Consider the following 6155-nt stretch of genomic DNA (forward strand, 5'->3'; position numbering starts at 1 on the left):
AGCCAATGAATTCATTTAAATTCATTAGCATGCAGCCTTCAGCGTGGAAGGTTCAATTCCCCTCTGTTCTTAAGTTACTAATGGCATGGGTGTCCATATTTACAGATTTGAAATGTGTCAATCCTGAGCAGTTCTGATGTACAGCTGAGACTGGATTTGGGAGTCTTGGTCTCAGTATTAAAAAGGGAGGTCCCAATGATGGGAGGCTGGCTGCTGTGAACTTGTTTTCACCCTTTCCACCGGGAACTATTTGCTGTGGGTTGCACCGTCAGACCCTTGTAGAAGTGTTTAGCTGAGTACCTTTAGGTATCCTTTTCACCATCAATTCACTCCAAATATTCTTTCCCGATCAGAATGTCAATGCATTTAATTATTGGGACCTGAGGCTTGAACCGTGAGGACAGCTGCGTGAATACTTTTCCAAGTAAGTGCTGGCATTTCAGAACCTTCCTCACCTTCATAATTCTCACACTAGCCACCTGAATCAGTAGTTTACAGCCTTCCTCAATATTTTTATGTGTGGTTTCTTGTTCCTGCTTCTGTTCGGTTTTCATTGGCGTATTGATGTTAACACTTAATGTATTATTTTTAGAACCAAGATATCATTTTATTGCGGTATCTGGCTTCAGTTTCACCTCATCAACATTTGCATTTTCATCTTCCAAGACCAATAACTTCGACTTCAATAAAACCTGTAGGACTTGTGCCAAAATGACCGTTTTGATTTGAGCGCTGTCAGTCAAATGCTGCACAGCGTAAGCATCTTCTGTTTGGTGCTAAAGCAGGATTGCCATCTGGAATGTAGATGCTGCCAAGCATATCGGCTCTTGAAGCAGTTTGTTACCAATGCCCCGTTAGACACTTGATATAACCATGTCAGTTTTCTGCCACTGCAACGGCTAGCGTAAAAAGCTGTGAATTGTTGATAACTGTGTATGTTATATAACACTGACGGCAAGGCAAGCGCGCTAGTCTGCTGAAAGGGCCATGATCCGGGGCTCAGAACTTGAATACTGAATTCCAAGTCTAGTGGTTCTGAATTCCTCAGGGTTATTTTGAACTGCTCGTTCAAATCTTTGCTTACATCGATGTCCTGAAACATCCGCTGAAGTGTAGAGGTATGCTCAAAACCACGAACTTGCTGTAATTTAGAGATCATGCTTGCTTTGGCATCATCGCTCTGCACTGTTCTGACGTACAAGTCTTTTCTGGCCAGCATCTTTGTGTAGAACTTCTGAAACACATCTTTATCCTCTACGTGCTTGAAGACAACCATCACTTGATTAAGCATATCTTCTAGTTCTGCTTCTTCTGGGTTCTGGGAACTCTTCTTCAACAAGGAGTCACAGTATCGAGGCAGGAACTCAGGCGATTTCCAGGAAGACTGAGCCATGTTGGTAACTGCACTCTTGTTTATGACGAGACCACAAGCCTTGCCCAGTGGAGCCAGGAAGCTTGTATCATTGTTGATCACCAATATGACCAGGACGTTGTATTTGTTATGAACATCCCATACTGTCTGTACATACATTTTGGGTGGTTATTTAAAGCAGCTTCTCCACACTTGCAGTAGCTACACGACCCTGCTTATGAATGTGTGTCTCCAGGTTTTCAATTCTCCTAGGCCATCCTGCATTCTACACACAAGATTACACATGCAACCCAAATCTTCATTTTTGTCACATCCAATAAATTCTGAAATTTTGTTTGGAATATTGTTAAATGCTTCACAATGAGAACTTGCCCACACTTCCTTGCTCGTCTGTCTTGGGTGTTTTTGTGAAGATAGACCTGCCATTCTTTGCTATTCCTTGAGCAGATGGGCCTCACCTTTTTCATAAATTCAGTATTGGGTTCTGCTGCAAAAATTCAGCAGCCTCTCTGGTATAAATTTCTCTGTCTTAGCCAAAAACTGAGATTCAGAGGATTCTTTATACTCTGTTAACATAGGGCCCTTTGCAAATGCATCATCTTCATTTAGCCCCAATTCCACATGAGACTCTACAATTCCACTAATCTGTCTTGTGTTGATGGTTTCACCATTTTTCTGTTTCTTAAAAAAGCATTTGTTACCTGTTTATTCAGTGGCCCGAACAGATAATCTCTCTAAGTCACCAATGCAAGAGAATAGATTTCACATATTCCATCCTTCATCCATTCACAGTGAACCCATTGTCTACTGAGGTAGGCACAAATTCCATTCAGAACTTTGCTTGAAAATCAGTAATCTTCCCACAGTTGACTGTAGAATTTCAGTACTTGTCATCCATCAAATCTTCCCCATCCTTATGATTTGCCAAGTAATTCTTCAAACATTTTTTTAGTTATTTATATAATCCTAAGCTAGCAAACTGAGCTCCCCCAGGCACCAGTCCCTTTTTCGATTTATTATAATAGAAGTAGGGATGCCAGCCCCTCAAGGTCAGTTTGACTGGTGGACACTCATGCAGTGGTTATAAACATGAGAGTTCAGTTCCATGTATCTAGATTCCACCACACTGTCTAATATGCACCTGTTTGATCCCAGCTCTGAGGCTGCCCCAGATTTGGTCAAGGCCAACATGCTTCAGTCCATGGGGATTCTCACTCCTGTTTGATGACATTGTGTGTAATATTCTGAAGTTTTTCACGGTATCAATCCTTATTCAACGTACAGCTAATTCTCCAGTAGATGAAAATATATAGTACCACTCCAAATCTATTCTGAACAGCTCAGAAAGGATGTTCTTTAACAGCTCTGCTACCGTGGAGGAAAGACTGATGGGAGAGGGCCAGAGCACACCACCATTGGAGTCCTGGGCAGGGGAGCCCCGAAACCAACACTGGCATCTCCACACCAGCCCCAGCGTGGGAGGCGCCCTCAGATTTTCTTTTTGTCTTTGATTTTTTTTTTTTTTTAGCTGAGCCATCCTGCTACCTGTTGGCAGCTCAGCGGCTGCTCAGCTCGGGCTGACTCGAACCGCTGTTGCTCAGAGCTCAAACTCTTGAGTGAGCTCTTAACCAACTGAGCCACTCGGCCGGCCCTTGTCTTTGATTTTTTAAAGTTTGAATATGTGCTTAGGTTTAGACTTTTTGGTATTTATCCTGCTTAGTGTTTACCGATTTCCTATATCTGTGATTTAGTGTCCGTCGTTAATTAAAAGAAAATCTCGCCCATTATTATTTCAAAAATGTCTTCTACTTCTTTCTCTCTTCTCCTTCTGGTATTCCCATTATACATATATTACACATTTTGTAATCATCCTGCAGTTATTAGATATTCTGTTCCATATTTTTCTTTCTTTCTCTTTGCATTTTAGTTTTGGATGTTTGTATTGACACACCTTCAAGCTCCTGATTCTTTCCTCAGCTGTGTCCAGTCTACGGAAGAGCCCATCAAAAGCATTCTTTATTTCTGTTACAGCCTTTTGATTTCTAGCATTTCCTTTGGATTCTTTCTCAGAATTTCTATCTCTCTGCTTACATACATTACCTATTTTTCCCTGCATGTAATCCACTTTTTCCAATCGAGCCTTTAGCATAGTAATCATAGTTATTTTAAATTTCTAATGTGATCATTTCAAAATCTCTGCTATATCTGATTTTGGTTCTAATGCTTGCTTTTCCTCTACAGAGTGTGTTCTTTGTTTTTATTTTGTTAGTTTGGTCTGCCATACCTTGCAATTTTTGTGGAATGCCAGACATGACTATCAGCTAAAAGAAACTGAGATGGATAGGCCTTCAAAGGTGTGAGGTTTTATGTCTTTCTGTCTAGGGCTTAGGTTGTATTTATGTTTGCTGCAGCTATAGTATCATAGGCTAAAATTTCCTTTAGTGTCCATGTTTTTGCTTCACCTGTGGTTTTAGGTTTTCTCAGAGACTCTTTAAATAGGGTCTGAAGTTTGAAGTTCTTTAGCTGTATTCTTATGATTATACAGGAGACCTGTTGATATGGTGGTACGGGGGGGGGGAGAGGGAAAGTGATCTATAGTCTCATGATTATATCTTATTCTTTTAGTGAACCTGAGTTGGGTATTTCTCTTCCCACATTAAAGGCTAGAGGAGGCTTGTGTTGGGTATTTCCTTTCTCCCAAGTTGGATAAGCTCCAGTAAAACCACATTTAGTTAGGCTCTAGTAAGATAGTTTCCTTGGGGCCAGGTCTTGTTGAGAACAGAGGGCTCTGGAAATAAGTCGAAATAGTTACTTTTCCCCTCCCCCTGCTGGAAGCATGAGGCAATTTTTTTTTCTCAGATTTTCAGTTGGAACCTGATAGGGCAACTGGAAGTAAAACTCATGAGTGTGAGCCCACTCCTCATGAAGAATGGGCCACCTCCGAGTTTTTAACTCTCACAGTGCCTCCAGCAGTTCGTCAATTATAATTTAAAGTCTTCCCACTCATACAGGCTCTAGTAGTGATGATCTGCTCCTGGGTTCCTGCTTCAGGTAACTGTGATTTGCTGTTTCTGCTTTTTCATTTTTCCAGTTTTCAAGGTAGCAGTTAGATCTGTAACCTCAGTTCCCTAATGTATCTAAGAAGAGTTGTTGATTTTCAGTTTGACCAGCACTGTTCATGTCTGAATGGGAGTGATGACGTCCAAGCTCTTTACATGTGTTGTACCAGAAAAATCACAAGTCAAGTGGCCCATATTAAATACATTAAATACTCAACTTCTTGTTTATATATATTTGATGTTGTTGTTATTATTAATAGTCTAGCTTTTTGTTGCTTTAAAGAAAATTCTTCTATTTGATGAAGGTTGGTAAAAACGAAAATTTAGATATGCTTATCAAATCATACTTACATTTTTGCCTCACGTGTATTAAAATGTGTTTAAAATAATGAAGTTAAAATGCATGTGCAGTTTGATTGTGTGGGAATTCTTGATCTTCACTCTGTGGGAAAATGTCTCATTATTCAAATAACACCATTAGTACAATTAGTACCTCCAAAAGAAAGCCAGAAACAGGGCCGGCCCAGTGGCTCAGTTGGTTAAGAGCTTGGTCAAGAGCTCTAGCTGTGAGCAGTAGGGGTTTGATTCCTGGCCTGAGCTGAGCATGTGGCTCTGAAGTAAAATTGAAAATGAAAGTAAAACTGTCATAGTTTCATTTATAAAATTTTTAAAGGATATTATTCACATAATGGTGATTATGTAAAAATATATTTATGGCTTTCAAATAATTTTTAAATTGTTGTGAGGGACAGGATTGGCTCTTCCAGGGGTCAGCAAACTTTTGAGACGGAATGTACCCAAAGAGCCGTGTGTGGCTCCCGGGCAGCAGTTTGCCGACCCCTGGCATAGAATTATGCCTGGATTGATAGCTCTACTAAGCTGATATACTAATTTTATTCTCCATTAAACCTCTCTTCTCGTTTTGCAAGCATCTGTTTCATTGATGGAAAAGTCTGGCACATTAAAGTATTCCATTTGCCCTCCTATTATCCGTTGAAATGGTATGAAATTGTTTCCTAAACAACCTATTTTGTTCTCCTTCATCATGATAGGGTGAAAATGTGTCTTCTCTTTAAATTCCAAATGTGTCCTAACAAATAAAATGTCCTCCCTTTTTGTAACTGTCAGTTCTGTTTAAAAAATATAGTAGGAAAGCAGGCTGTACTAATCCAATGTACCTTTCTGGTGGAGAGTCTCCTGAGGCATCTGTTCTAAGACCAAGGAAGCATTTGAAGGTTTTAAATCTGATTTTTCAGACAGCTGTACTAATTTAACTAAAAGGGTTACAGAAGGGAATGGAGAAAAAACATCTATAAAGTTTTTGGTCAACATTTGTAAAAGAAATTAGATATTTTCTCCTTAGCTTCATAGCAGTCAGTGTATGACATCAATTGGGACAATGTTCTTAATTAGGGATAGATGTAACACTGGAAAGCATATTTTTAGAATTATCAGAGTAAATGAATGCAAATGAATATATATATACTTACCTATGTATGTGTTGTACACATATACCAAACGTAACCATTTTATAATTTTGATTGAGAAATAGTCTTAAAAAATCAAGGTTGTAGGTAAGTAAACAGATAATTTATTTCAATATTTAAATAAAACCAGAAGCTGATTGAGTTTTCAAAATATGAAGACATCACAATAAAAAATGAACAATTCAGCTAATTATTATGCTTACAAAAATTTGGCTTTTTCTGATCATACACTTAACA

The 6155-nt window shown here is 39.1% G+C and overlaps 1 pseudogene; it reads right to left on the reverse strand.

The window, feature by feature from the left end:
* Positions 1-302: 302 nt before the first annotated feature.
* LOC109392340 (cullin-1 pseudogene) lies at positions 303-2603 on the reverse strand (annotated as a pseudogene).
* Between the last annotated feature and the right edge of the window lie 3552 nt (positions 2604-6155).

The sequence above is a fragment of the Hipposideros armiger genome, unplaced genomic scaffold (assembly GCF_001890085.2).
Source record: "Hipposideros armiger isolate ML-2016 unplaced genomic scaffold, ASM189008v1 scaffold_326, whole genome shotgun sequence".
NCBI lineage: Eukaryota > Metazoa > Chordata > Mammalia > Chiroptera > Hipposideridae > Hipposideros > Hipposideros armiger.